General features: G+C 47.7%; 1 protein-coding gene across 1 annotated transcript in view; it reads left to right on the top strand.

The window, feature by feature from the left end:
* TMTC1 (transmembrane O-mannosyltransferase targeting cadherins 1) overlaps positions 1-14578 on the top strand; it is a 255722-nt gene that overhangs the window by 94673 nt on the left and 146471 nt on the right. The window lies entirely within an intron of this gene.

The following is a 14578-nucleotide window of genomic DNA, read 5'->3' as shown; positions in this document are numbered from 1 at the left end:
TCAGTATGTATTTGTTCAGCAAGTTTTTTATTGGGTCCATTTCAATAGCAAGTATCTATTGAGGGACCCATATGGCAGACATTACGTAACAATGCACAGAGAGGACTGTAGAAGTGTATTAGGCATCAGAATCGTTAAAATCAGTGGGGAGGTAAAAGTGGCAAACAGAAGTAAACAAATTTAGCCAAAAAAACAGCTAATTATATGTTATTGTTTATCTGAAAAATTTTTTTTTTAAAGATTTATTTTTATTTATTTAATTCCCCTCCTCTCCCCCGGTTGTCTGTTTTCTGTGTCTTTTTGCTGCATCTTGTTTCTTTGTCCGCTTCTGTTGTCGTCAGCGGCACGGGAAGTGTGGGCGGCGCCATTCCTCGGCAGGCTGCTCCTCCTTCGCGCTGGGCGGCTCTCCTTATGGGTGCACTCCTTGCGTGTGGGGCTCCCCTACGCAGGGGACACCCCTGTGTAGCAGGGCACTCCCTGCGCGCATCAGCACTGCGCATGGGCCAGCTCCACACGGGTCAAGGAGGCCCGGGGCTTGAACCGCGGACCTCCCATGTGGTAGACGGACGCCCTAACCACTGGGCCAAAGTCCGTTTCCCTATTTATCTGAATTTAAGAGTTCTGGAGATACTGGGTCAAGAAGTGGTATTGATCGATGAATCTGGTACATGGATTTGATTCATTGAGAATGTTTTTATAGAAATTATGATACTGGTTCCATAGTTAAGGGAGTATTTAAACATTTTGTTACCCCAGTTGGGAACTGCACAAGTACTTGTAAATGCGAATAACTTGGGGTACTTTTTATCCTATTCCATTCTTCCTTACTTAGAGGTCAGAGTATTTTGAGAGATACCTTGATTGTTGCTATACTTTCTCTAGTGACCCGAAAAATACGTAGGGAAAACCTTCTTCAGAAACCTTTAATAACTGTGTCTCTTATGTTCTATTAAAAATACTAAAAAATCAGTTGTAAATACTATCTGGAGGGCTCAAAACTGTTGCTTGATAGTTGAGTAAAGAAGTTGACTTTCATTTAGAAAAGTGAAAAATTAACAAACATCAACAACTCCTTATTTCCTAAACCATTGAACCTGTTTATAAGGCATGTTACCTAATTAAATAGGATGATACAGTCTTAAGAAAATACACATTTTTCAAATTATTTTACTTTTAACTTAAAATCAACTTAAAACATGGTAGCATGTTCCTTAAGAGACTGATGTATCTAGTTGAGAGTGACTTCAATTATTGGCTTTCTATTTTTCTAAGTACTTGGAGGGCTGTTTTATTTTTCCCTCTAGATGAGTAGATAAAAGCTGGGAATTGTAAGAAATCATGTAAAGAGTTTAGCACCATCTAGGCCAAGAGCTCAATTCAGGTAGTTTTTATTTTAGTCATTCTTGTCACTATAATGATGATTTTGTCTCCAGTGGCTTCATCAGTCTCGTCCTCATGGAACCCATGAACTCACAGCCAGGCATGGGTGAACTCAGACGTTTGCCTTCTCTCCAGCTCAACCATAGGGCTAGCTCCATAGAGCTAATCTCCATAGTCATCTTAAACAATAGGAAAAAACACTTAACGAACATTAAACACTATTTAAACTATGCAGCACGAGTCAGATTTCATTGAATTATCGCATAATTCATGGTATAATTAACTGTTCTGCTGTATTTGTCTGCCATGGGCTCCTCCTACAGATATGTGATGGTCTCTTTTATGTATTTATAATTTATTAATCTTTTATTACATTCTGGATGCTACTCCATGATCTCAACATTGAAACCTTCATGGAGTTGAACAGCTGTTAAATTGGCTTTGTAATTTATTTCCTTGAATGAAATAAATTGCATGCAAGTTGTGTGCCCTCACAGTGTCTAAGCTAAGTCATGACTAGTCCATGTGGTGCTTGAAATAACAGGCTCTTCCTTTGCCACCTGTATCTTTTGACAAGTAAGTAATTATTTCTGTTACTCATGAGTTCGTTTAGTTTTAAAATGCCATATCTTGAGCGTAACACTGTTGACTGATGGGTGAGATTGTGGGTGAAACAAATCATTTAGAGAAGTTAATGTTAGTTGGAGTACAGCTGGAGGACAATATTGGAATTTGGGCTGTAGATGAGAATCATGGTTAATACAAGTACAGGAACCTTCTACTATAAGATGTTAAGATTGTGGTGATAAGTGGGAAAATATAACTAATGTAATTTATAGACTGTAGTTAACAATATTGTATTGGTTTTGTAGCAAAAACAGAGAAGGTATTAGATTAATGTTAAAGGTCAAAAAAAGAATATGGGGTTTGGTTTTTGTGAGATATGAGTATGATTGAGCATTTTTTCCTCTTTATTTTTTTCATTAATAAAGAGACTTTGACTTTGTCTTATAACTAATCTGCATTCTTCTGTGTATCTTTCTGAGTGTTAGAGGAACAACTGAGTTAGCTGTTGGAATTAGATGAGATAAAAGTGCCTGGACAGAACTTTTTAAGAGTAATGTTTCTATAAGTTGTCGGGCTGCCTTTTTCTGTTATTTTATGGTTTGAATTTGAAATAAAGTTTGAATAGCCAAAAAAAAGTTACACTAAAAATGCCATCATAGCTTGATTCATAATTCCTTAACTGTTCAGTCTGCTGTGATATACTATGTGGCTTTCAAATATAATTTCTGACAACTTTAATAACTTTTCTTCAAGGTATATTGTTGCTGTATTTCAAACATTCAGATGTACTGTTATTAAATTTTCATAGTTTCATATACACTTTCAACATGATCTAGTATCATTTGCATGAAAGTAGCTTTCAATTTTATTTTTTACTTGCAAAAACAAGATAAACCATAAAATAAATCTTAACCTATAGCCCATTTATATTTTGATTTAATTATCTCCAAGAGACAACAGATTGTTGGATTTTGTTTTTATGCCAGGGAGTGATCTTTTTATTATATCACTCATTTACCTAGAGTGTTTTATTTGACAATTTCTACTGCTTTCTTTGCTCTGTATGTTTTTCTTTATTATTTCTAGTTGTTTTTTTTTTCTTATTTTGTAGATTCTTTATTTCCATTATAAAAGGATGTCTTTCAATCTGATTAGCTCAATTTTATAATAAATATTATGTTGCAGTTGTTTTTATTACTTTATTCCAGTGTATGTTTAGATTAAATACATTTTGAATATGCTTTCAGAAGCTATATCAAGTCCAGCTCACCCCTTCCAGGTCGTCTGGAACCTTTAAAAGTGATTGTTTATAGCTGATGTTTTTCAATATGTCATCTAGTTAAACTTGACATCTCTAACCCTGCTTTTCGTTAAGGTTGCAGTTGACATGTCCTTCCTAAGTATCTCTCAGTGGCTCTCCGAGTCCCCAGGCTTCTTGTCTGGACATTTCAGGCCGCAGTACCTCACTGGTAGATGTTCCAGGGTCTGTGCCCCCTGAAGAGGAGCTACTTCCTGCCTCAGGAGAAGAGCCAACGCCAGATCCTGTTCTTGCCTCGTGGCCGGTTCCTTTCCCTGGATCTGAGCATCAGGGTTACCTTCACTCTGATTCTGAGGGGCGACCGCAGCCTGTTCCTTCAGTTTCTGGTTTCTGGAAGCTCGACATGCACAGTCAACAGGCAGATGGCAGGGAACAAGGATGGACAGACAGCTTCTCAACCCCCCCGACTTACTTCGTTCATATCTTCTGCCGTCACTGAGGAACTCCTGCCCCACTGAGGTCCTTGGTGACAGGACAGAGGACCTTGACCTCCAGCCCCCTGCCATCCTAGCTGTGCATCTGAGCTGCTAAGGGGCTTATGTTGCATTTTTCTCCCAGGTGGCGAAGAACCCTTGGTCCAGTTATTTGCCGGGTTCTACCTTTCAATTCCGAGGCATGGGTGCACTTTCCCAGAGAGCCGGGCGTTTTCCCCAGGGTGCTCTCTGTGCATCTGTCCAGTGGCTGCACGTGGGCAGGTCAGTCAGTGGAAGGTGGTCTGCAAGGCCCTGAAAAGCATGCCCTTCTAGGCTTCCTCTCCTTTCTTTAAAAAAACACATCTTTCTGTGCTTGTGTTTCAAACTTAAAACCTGTAGGCATCCAGGACACTTCAGTGGCAAGTTATCAATGGCTGTTCACATTCCTCTGGGACATTGGTATGACATTTGGCTCTTGAGCCTCCAGAAAAGTACCCAGATAACGTTTCTACCCCGTTCGCTTAATTTTCTGACTCCTGGTGTGCTGGGATTCTCCGAGCGGATTAGCTCGGGCTGTTTCTCAGCCGTGCTGGCTTTTGCTTTCCTTCTCGTCAGCTGTGCAGTTTAGCTGTGACCTGGCAGCTCTCTGAGCCCATCTATTAATCACAGGTTTGAAGTCCCGTGTTGGCTCTCCACAGATGCTTTGCCTCCGTCACAAGAGTTTTAAAATTCGCCAAACTTCCAGGAGTACCTTTGTTTCTTTCTTGCAAGCTTTATTTCTTCTTTTACAATAGATACACTAAATTACCTATTGTCAGGTTAGAGTTTTCAGACGAGCTTTTTCCCCCCTTAATAGTGGGTCTTGTTATTGATTACATATGTTGTTTCTTTGGTTAAATCCTACTTGTTTTTAAGAGTAGTGTGGTCAAGTTTTCCCTTTTTTAAAAAATGATTTCTTCTAGCGATTTTAACTCCAGAGATTCCCTCTCTTTTTGATGATCTGTTTCTATGCATTTAGCTTGGAGGAAACAGCTTGCCTTCTTCTGCTTTATGAAACTGAAATGTATACTCATAAGAAATCTTTGAGAAAAATTATCTACCACCTGTGAATAAGACAAGTGATGGCAGAATGACCTTCAGCGAAATGCTAGAGCATCATCTTACACATCTGGGGCATGTAACTTGGATTGGCTTGTTATCTACTATTGATTAGGCTCCAAGCATTTTACAACTCTGTAAGATAGAATTGAACATATAGAAACCTGGTGGAGGTTGATGATTTTCTTTTCTCTCTAGTAGAAAATAAAACTCCAAATGTTACAGTTTTATTGCCCTGCAGAGCATTGAACAGATTTGTATCTGATTTACCAATCTCATTCCTTTTTATTTTTTCATACACTATAAAAATTTGTTTTTCAAATTCTCTTATGTGTGTGTGTATGTGTTTATACCACTTTTTACTGATAGTTTGCCATACAATCCACCCACTGAAACAGTAATACTCAAGTGGTTTTCAAGATATGCAGAGTCGTGCAACCATCACCATAATCAATTTTTGAACATTTTCATCACTCCAAAAGAAGCCCCATGCCCATTAGCAGTCATGCTCCGTTTCTCCCAAACTTGCTTTGTCTCTATGGATTTGCTTTTTCTGAACAGTTTATAAATGGGATCATACGTTCTGTGTCTTTCATGCCTGGCTTCTTGACTGAGCATAGCGTCATCCATGTTGCAGAATGTATCAGGACCTTTTTATTCCCCAGTAGTATTCCATTGTACAAATACACTACATTTGATGATTCTATTCTTCAGTTGATGGTCGTTTACATGATTTCCACTTTGTGGCTGGTGTATGTAATGCTTCTTTAAACATTTCTGTTCAAGCTTTGGTGTGGAAGCACGTGTTCATTTCCGAGGTATCTGTCTAGGAGTGGCACTGCCGGGCCATGTGATAACTCTGTATTTAACCTTTGGAGGAGCTGCCAGACTATTACAAAGTAGCTGTAACATTTTACAGCCCCACCAGCTGTGTACAAGAATATGTTTTTTCCATATACTTGCTAAAACTTACCTGCCTTTTTTTTATAACCCTTCTAGCTGACCTGAAGTGGTGCCGTAGTGTGGTTTTTCGTGGTTGTTGTTTTTTAAAGATTTATTTATTTACTCCCCCCCCCCTTGTGGCTTGTTCCTTTTCTTTCACCATCTCTTCTCTGTGTCCATTCGCTGTGCATTTTTTCTGTATCTGCTAGTCTCCCTTTTGTTGGGTCATCTTGCTGCACCAGCTCTCCACGGCACATGGGCCAAGGTTGCCTTCACAAGGAGGCCCCGGGATGCGAACCCAGGACCTCCCATATGGTAGACGGGAGCCCAGCGGATGGCGCCACAGCCGCTTCCCCATAGTGTGGTTTTGATTTGCATTGCCCTGATGGCTAATGTTGCTGCGTGGCTGTTCATGAGATTGTTGGACAATCATGTACGTTCTTTGGAGAAACATCTGTTCAGATCCTTTGTCCATGTTTAGTAGGTTTTTTGGTCTTGTATTATTGAGTTGTAAATGTTCTTTACATATTCTAGAATCAAATTTTATTAGATTTTGATTTACATTTTCTCTTATTCTGTGGGTTTTCTTTTCACTTCTTTGTTGATGTCCTTTGAAGCACAAAAGTTTTTAATTTTGACGAAGCTCTATCTATTTTTGTTGTTGCTTGTGCTTTCGATGTTATGTCTAAGAAAGCGTTGTCTAACTCACGTTCTCTCTTGAGCTGGATTTGCCGGTGTCTCTAGAATTGTTGCCTTACCTCCAGCTCCGGCTTCACCGTCTGGGGTGACACAGGCAGCCTCTCTGCGGCGTGCCTGCTGCTCCTTGTTGGCCTCTCTCCCTGGTTTTGCTCCCCCCAGAGCCCGCCTCTGCATCACTGCCCGGTGTTACCTTTTAACTGGCTTCCCATTTAGGAGGTCAGTGTTTCCCTAGCTGCTTTAGGATAAATATCAGACTCCTTGCAGGGCGGACACTGTGTTGTCAACTCTATTTTAAAGTGTTTATTCTGGGACATATTTATAACCTAACATTTCCCTTTTTAACCACATCCAACTATATAATTCCGTGGTGTGTGTGATGTTCCCACACTGAGCTCCATTGCCACCGTCCAGCCCAAAGCCGCAGCTCCTGCCCGCTCCCACCTCTGTCCTTAGGCGTGTCAAACCACGTCAGTCCCCCAAACACACTGTTTCCACATTTGCCGCTTGCAGCCCTTCATTCCTTAACCCTTGCTGCTTCCACGAGGGCTTGCCTCAGCCTTCCCACTCCAGTCTCGTGGATGTGTGTTCCTTCCTGTAGAATCCTGAACATACTTCTTATCACGCTGTATTGCAGTCTTTACCGGTTATTTTTGCTAATCTTTATCATGCACTGGCACGTGCATTCCTTGAGGCAGAGGCCGTATCTGGCCTGCCCTTGTATTTCCAGCAGGTTGGACTGTGCCGAGACGGGGTCGACAGTGATTGTTTACTGCACGATGGCTGTGTGACGATCGTGTCTTCTCACACCCCTGCTCCTGTAGACATCACACCCACACTTTCCTTTCTGTCCCTGATCTACCGTTGCTTTGATTTCTGTAGATACTCCCAACTGGACATGCTTTGTGCACTCTAATGTGGAGAAAGTGATGCTAATTATGTCATCATAATGCAACTCAGAATATGACCGTTCTGCCCTGAGAAGGGCCTGCCAGATGAAGCGACGTGTTTAAGATGCACGTGCTTATGTGCTTGAGAGAGCCTCAGGGGTTAATTAAATTAATTAATTACATCTGCTGGAGATTTGAAGACCATTGGCTCTGGGGGCTTCCATGGCCCTCCACAGTGTGTTTCTGCCACGGATTATTTTTAATTTGTAGATACCACCGTTCTGCAAAACCCTTCAGCTGAGCTCTGCTGAGGAGGTCTCGCTGCCTGGGCTTTTCAGCAAGGCTCTTACTTCCATGATTTGCTCAGCCCTGCTTCTTGCCCACTGCTCCCTTTTCTGTTCTTCCGAATTTCTGATCATTTATTACAAAGCCTCAGACTCTTCAGGCCGTGGTTCAACCACATCCAAATCAAGGACATCTCCATCCCTCCCAGGTGAGGCCGGGCTCTGCTGAGGCACCGTCCACTCTGAAATCTAAACGGCTTTCCATGCAGAGGTATGATTTTTGCTCACAGTTAGGACTGCTCATGTTCTTTGGTGCCGCAGCTCCTTGGCCAGTGTCTTCCAAGTGGGTTCCAAGCTGCTTAGATGATACAGTCCTGCCACCTGCCTCAGAGGAAGAGAAGGCCAGAGGGGCCCACTCTTCTCAGATACCTCCAGAAGTAGTGTGAAAGAGCGTGCGGGGAAAGCAGACTTGGCCCAGTGGTTAGGGCATCCGTCTACCACATAGGAGGTCTGTGGTTCAAACCCTGGGCCTCCTTGACCCGTGTGGAGCTGGCCCATGTGCAGTGCTAATGTGCGCAAGGAGTGCCCTGCCATGCAGGGGTGTCCCCCGCGTAGGGGAGCCCCATACCAAGGAGTGCACCCCATAAGGAGAGCCGCCCAGCGCGAAAGAAAGTGCAGCCTGCCCAGGAATGGCACCACACACGGAGAGCTGACACAACAAGATGACGCAACAAAAGAAACACAGATTCCCATGCCACTGACAAGGATAGGAGCGGACACAGAAGAACACACAGTGAATGGACACAGAGAGCAGACAATGGACAGGGAAAGGGGAGAGAAATAAATTAAAAAATAAATCTTAAAAAAAAAAATAGAATGTGTGTGACGCCTGTGCTTGTTCCCAGCATCCATCGTTGGCATGTACCACTCAGACCCTCTTCCTTTCCCCCTGCCACAGCTGACCTATTTTGAAACCAGTCCCAGATTTAATTTCATGTCAGTCCTTATTATTTTATGTAATATCACTAAAAGGGAAGGATACCTTTATGAAAATGTAACCACTGTAGCTTTTTTTAAAAAAAGATTTATTAATTTTTTTCTCCCCTTGCTTGTTGTTTTTGCGTTCTCTGTCTGCTTTCTGTGTCCATTCTCTGTGTGTGCTTCTGTGTCTGCTTGTCTTCTCTTTAGGTGGCATTGGGAACCGATCCTGGGACCTTCCAGAGGGGGAGAGAGGTGCTCAATCTCTTGTGCCACCCCAGCTCCCTGGTCTGCTGCATCTCCTATTGTCTTTCCTCTGTGTCTCTTTGTGTTGTGTCATCTTGCTGAGCCAGCTCTGCTCAGGGCAGCAGTCCACATGGGCCAGCTTGCCTTCACCAGGAGGTCCCAGGAATCAAACACTGGACCTACCATATGGTAGACGGGAGCCCAATCACTTGAGCCACATCCGTTTCCCTATCCGTTTCGCCCTTGAGCATTCCAGCTGCAGGAGAGCCCGCCACCTCTGCCCAGCCCCGTCGGCTGCAGTCGTCCTGAGCCCCGTGGGGACGTGTGCCGAGGAAAGGAAAGTGCAGCACCGCTGGACGTCGCTTGTGCTGACAAAGCCTGTCGTGGTGTTTTCCTTAAAAACAACCGACCTTAGAAAGTGGCTTTCAGGTCCGGCTTTCTGCCCCTGTTGACCGATCAGTGGGTGCCCTCAGGCGGGTTGAGCGCGGCCACTTCCTCGAGCACCACAACGGCTCGGCACAACCTTGGGCCCCCCACGCTGTCCGCTTGCTCTTCTGCATCTGCTTCCCGGTCGGCGTCCTACCCCTTCGGAAGGCTAGGGCCACACGGCTCTGCGGTTCTCTTCAGCCAGGTTGCTTCACCGACACCTGAGTCGTGCTGAGAGCCAAGTCTGGGGTCTGGTGCCCAGAGATGCTGCGTTCCGTGGGCTCGGGGGTTCCTGTGTGAGAATCGATGGCATGTGTCAGCGTGCAGCTTGTCCTGGTTAGTGCCAGTTAACCGTCGCCTTTTCTGCTTCTGTGGGTACTAGTCTTTAGGAAGGTGGTGCTTAGAAATGAGCCTTGTGACTCCGGGGTTAACCGTGAGAGTAAAAGTGTGAGTGCAGTATGTTCAGTACACGATGGCGCGACGCTTCGCTCTCGAGGCCGCTGTGCGGCCTGCGAGTTGGTTTCCCTCTCTGCAGCAGTGGAGGCGAGAGGAGGTAAAGCAGCACGTGCCTGATGGAAGAAGTGTTGTTTTCATTATATTGAAGACGGTTGCCTTTCAAATCCAGGAAATAGATGAAACAAGATTTTCAGCAAAAGCGCATCCTGCCTTTCGTGAGGTGCGTCCTGGACAAACAGGTAGAACCGCTTTGCTTGAGTGAGTCGATCGTTTCTGCCCTTCATAAAGACAGACGGAGCTTGTGTTACATTGTAGGAAAAGACAGCAAATAACAAGGTTAAGAGAGAGCTCAGCACCTTCCTGCCAAAGAAACCTTTGTCTCTCTTTCCATTTCCGTTTCCGTTGGTGGTGTCAGATAGGCACAGAACCTTGGGTTTAGCTTGTTCCAGCCTTCCAGCGAGGCGTCTTCCCATAGTTACACGCCTGATGACTCCAGCGTGGGGCCTGTCTGATAGTAAATGCTCAATAGGTATTGATTGAATTAAAAGAAAAAGTCCTCTTTTTAAAAACAGGGCATTATGTCTTTAAAGAGGGCTGTGCAAAACCAGCTGCTCTGTTCTTGCTTGCTGTTAGGAAGCCCTGAATAAATGCTCTTCTGAAATGAAATTCAGGTTATTCTTTTTTTTAAACCAATAATTAACAAATTGGAATCACTCAAGGAAGCGTGCTAGAAATAAAGATTTCCCGGTTCATTGCACAGAAATTCTGACTGAGGGGGTCACCTGGCTGGGTGGGAAAGTCTGTGCTTAACTAACAGCCTGTGTGTCTGGGCTCCTCTTTTTGACACCCGCAGGTGTGGTGTCCTCGGGCTGGAAACCTTGTCAGGGGTATCGCCAACACTGGGCATTTGTACTCTGTCCAGAGAGATAGCTTCATGGGGACGAAAGAGAGTATCAAGAGCAGCAAGTTTAAAATCACATTACAAAGTCGTGACATGTCTCATCAGTCTTATGCCATAGAAATACAAGGAGCAAGGAAAAGGAGAGAGTCCAGCGGGAGTTTGTGGCAGTGGCAAATGTTAGCCCAGGGATCCGCTGTAGGAAAATGCTGGTCCAGATCAATGATCAATTTTTTTTTTTTTTTTACCTCTTAAAGAATATTGTGTAACCCTTTAAATCTACAAATTGTGTTTCCATCAGTGTTAAGTTCCTGATAAGGCAGCAAAAGGTAAAGGAGCAGTTCTTTTATTCTCTGGCAAGGCTGAAACATAATTGCAAACATTGCTTCTCATAATGAATAAAATGCCAAGCCCAGGTTTTTGTTTTGGATTCTGTTCCTTGCTTTGTGGTGCTCGAGCAGGTATTCCCGGCAGTGTACTCGCCTGTTGGTTCTGCTGGTAGTGGAGGTTACGCACCAAGTTCAAGTTTATGTCAGCCCTGAGCTAACGGAGTGAGTGCTCAGGTTCCCCTGGGCTCACGGCTCAGTAAGAAGTCGGTGTCTTGGCCAGGGGGACTTCCAGTATTTGACCCACCATTTTTCCTTTCAGTTCTCCACCTTGGTAATGGCATGCTAATGGGAGGCCATGCGGGGGAGAATTGGATTCGGAGCCAGAAAATCCTGTTTTGTATGCAGTCTGCTGTGTGCTTGTTGCAGGACTTCGAACCATCCACGGTCTCCTTAAGGCTATTTCCCTTGCCGAACCGGAGATCCTGTTAGGAGCAGCTAATCCTCACTTGCGAATGCTCTGTAAAGGAGAAGATGCTGTGCATGTGGGGTGCCTAATGGGATTATGGGATTGGGTGTGCTGCGTTAGGAGATGAGCAGGGTGCTTGCCCGGCAGCCTGGCAGCCGGTGCCCGATGCATTGTCAGCAGCCAGGCGTGTGGCTGAAGGAAAGCTGGCCCTGTGCTCGGGCAGGAAAAGCACCTTGGTTCGCAGTCAGTAAGCTGCAAGTGCTTTATCGAGAGAAACAGACCCAAGGTGAGAAATGAAGCAAGCATTTATTTTGCAGAAGGGGTTGTTTGCTTGTAGATAATTCCGGTAAGAAGTCGTTGCTGGCAGACGTAGCTGTTGAAATCCGTTTCTTCTGCTCGATGTCACTACACTGGAAAGTCAGAGGCTTAGTGCATTTCAGATTCGCTTGGTAGGTTATGCAGGGTGACCGAGTGCTCGTTTAAACTGCACTGTATTGCAGTTGGATGCAAAATAAGAAAAAATGAGGCTAGGATAGCGTTAGAAGGCTGCTTCTGGGACAAGCGGGTGGGGCGTGCCCTCGCGCTTGCTGTGTGACGGTGTCGCACGAGCCTCGCACACCCGGGTGCGAGGGGGCTACGGAGAGCTGGAAGCACACGGGCAGCTTGCGCCAGATGCAGGCCAAACTGCAGGCATAAACGTCACGTGTGCCCAGGTTTTGTTATTTCTCTTTCGCATTGATTTCTCACAGCCCACAGCATCCATTTATTCAACGGGCTGGATCCCAGAGAAGGAACAACGAGCAGGACGGGGCATCTGCCCGGCGACCTTGTGCTTTGAGGGGGGCGGCTGGGCGTGGGTGCAGGGACAGTGTGGGGGCCCTGGGGATGGGTGGGAGCTGGGAGCTCGGCTGCTTGAGCGTTGATTCAGGCGCCAGTTCAGTGACCTTCTTGGGAATTTGAACCCGGAGCCGGGGGCGGCTGGATGAAGGCGGAAGAGCCGGTGTGTGACGACGTGCCTGGCGAGGCTCTGGGAGGCTGGTGCACTCTGTCCTGTCCTGTGTGCCTGCGCCCTGTGCCCCTGGAACAACAGTCCTTCCCTGGAGCCCGTCAGGTGGGCACGGATCCTCTCGGACCCCAGGAACCCTGACGGAACCCCCGCGACCGCGCTGCCCGGGGTGCGGGGACCCCCTCCTGGGCTGCCCGTGCTTGTGCCTGTCTCCTGCATCCCGGGCGCAGCTGAGGTGCACAGCGCGTGGCCCTGCACCTGTCCCCTGGCTGGGGAGCCCCCACCTGGCACCTCCCTGCAGCCCGGGAGGGAAGGGGTGGGCTGGGATGCCAGCTTGGGCCCGGGGCTCCCGCCTGCTGCCTACCAGCCGCCGCTACCCTGCATGCGTGGCCCTCCCAGCAGCACGTCGGTGCCGGGACCCTTGCCCTGGGAGCCCCTTCACCGCTGACCGAGGGCGGCCGTGTCGCCATGGACGCTGGCCAAGGGCTGTTGGTCCCCTCCCTAATGGCTCATTGCACCTGGGCTTCCCGTGAGGCGCAGGACACCGCGACGGGCCAGTCACACCTCTGTCGAGGAGTCCCTCAAATTTCAGGAAATGTCTCAAGTGTCCTCCCTGTTTACTGGCTGCGCCACCCGCGGCCAGTTACCTCGTCCTCCCAGGCTCGTTTTCCTCGCGTGACGTCGTTCCTTGCTCATTTATAGACTGGTCACATATAGATGAGATGACATGTGGCAGAGAGCGCCACACCGCGCGGGCCCTGCCTTCACGAGCAGGGCTTGGCCCACCGCGCACCATGTGGCCCGTGGCCTCGGCCTCTCGCACCATCTCTGGCAGGCCATGCACGGCGGCCTTGTTCCCACTCATGGATCAGAACCTGCTTGCTCTCCGAGCTGGGGTGGCGCGGTCACCTGGGGAGGGACACCGCCGTGGCCAGGCATCCCCCCGAGCGTCGGTTTTCTGTTTAGACCGTCTGCTGGGGCCATTCTGTAGTCTTTGAGCCCCTACTCTGAAACGGTCGCTGCTTGCTCTCTTCTCACCGAGCATCTCGCCCGTTGACAGCATGCAGCCTCTTCATTCGGTGGCCCTCAGGGCCTCCAGCTCGTGCCTTCCCTCCTGTCCACGCTTTGCTCAGACTCTCCCAGTGTCTTCCCAGAAGCCTCCGTTTTCTGTCCGTCTCTGCTTTCCTAGATCTCCTTTGGCCTTGGGTGTTCTGAAGAAACCCCACATGTGGCGCAGTCCCCGGCCGTGTGACGGTGCCTTGTTGACGTGGGGAGCAGAGCTCGTCAGTCTTCCCTGCCTGGAAAAGGCATGAGGAGGTGGCGGACTTGGCCCAGTGGTTAGGGCGTCCGTCTACCACATGGGAGGTCCGCGGTTCAAACCCCGGGCCTCCTTGACCCGTGTGGAGCTGGCCCACGCGCAGTGCTGATGCGTGGAAGGAGTGCCCTGCCACGCAGGGGTGTCCCCGCGTAGGGGAGCCCCATGCGCAAGGAGTGCGCCCCGTAAGGAGAGCTGTCCAGCGCGACAGAAAGTGCAACCTGCCCAGGAATGGCGCCGCACACACAGAGAGCTGACGCAGCAAGACGACACAACAAAGAGACACAGATTCCCGGTGCCGCTGACAACAACAGAAGTGGACAAAGAAGAAGACGCAGCAAATGGACACAGAGAACAGACAACTAGGGTGAGGGGGGAGTGGAGAAAAATAAATAAATAAATAAATCTTTAAAAAAAAAGAAAAGGCACGAGGCATTGCTCAGTGTGCGCTGACTCCTGCGAGCACCTCGGGCCTGCTGTGGCGCCTGGGGCGGGTGGTGTCTGCCTGGTTAGTCCTGGAGAAGGGTTTACAGAGGATGCTCTGGAAGGAAATGCGCAGGGAGTGCCGGGGCCCACGAGTGCCGTGGCACCCCCTCGCAGCGTGGGCGGTCAAGTGAGGACGGTGGGTACCCTGGGGGCAGGGCAGGCCGGCGAGACCCAGTAGGGGCAGCGGTTCCTAGCACCCGGCAGGTTGGACAGCTCCGGCGGGCAGGGAGGCGCTTTCCCCGGTGCCAGTCGAGTGGCAGCGTGGGCAGTGCGCGCCCTCAGGTGACCAGTATGCGCGTGGAGCAGCGCACTGCCAACGACCCGCGAGAGGGTCTGTAGGCGAAAGAAAGCGAAGGAGCGGTACACTGCACGGGAGATAGGCAG

This window comes from Dasypus novemcinctus, chromosome 20, assembly GCF_030445035.2.
Source record: "Dasypus novemcinctus isolate mDasNov1 chromosome 20, mDasNov1.1.hap2, whole genome shotgun sequence".
Classification (NCBI taxonomy): Eukaryota; Metazoa; Chordata; class Mammalia; order Cingulata; family Dasypodidae; genus Dasypus; species Dasypus novemcinctus.
Note: the sequence above shows the minus strand (reverse complement) of the source record. Positions and strands in the feature narration are given on the sequence as shown.